Genomic DNA, 407 nt, shown 5'->3' with positions numbered 1-407 from the left:
TTCGATTTTTTATGGGGGTTATTAGGGGTCATGTGAGAAAGAAGAAGCTTTCAGCAACAACTACGCTTGAAGTGATTTTACGTAGAGGGATCACGCACGTGACACCGGGCCGCACAATCCCCGTTTTGTAACTGAGTTTACAAAGTCATTTATGCATATCACGCAATTTTCTTACGGTTTTGCCGGTGTTAAAATATGTATGGAATCGAGTTAAGCCGCCGTGCACACAGTTGGTGTGACCGCGCGACGGCGCGCGGAGAGTACAGGCGCGGAAGCTGTTACCGGGCCATTTGCATGGCATCACCACGATTTCGTTAAAATCCCTCCATTCTCCACCCCCCTCTCTCTCTCTCTTTCTCACTCTCTCTCCCTCTTCCCCCCCCTCTCTCTCTCTCTCTCTCTCTCTC

Source organism: Odontomachus brunneus, unplaced genomic scaffold (genome assembly GCF_010583005.1).
Source record: "Odontomachus brunneus isolate Ranch 3 - 2012 unplaced genomic scaffold, Obru_v1 Obru_scaffold_040, whole genome shotgun sequence".
In the NCBI taxonomy this organism is placed as follows: Eukaryota; Metazoa; Arthropoda; class Insecta; order Hymenoptera; family Formicidae; genus Odontomachus; species Odontomachus brunneus.
The sequence above is the reverse complement of the archived record's forward strand: the minus strand, read 5'-3'. Positions refer to the sequence as shown.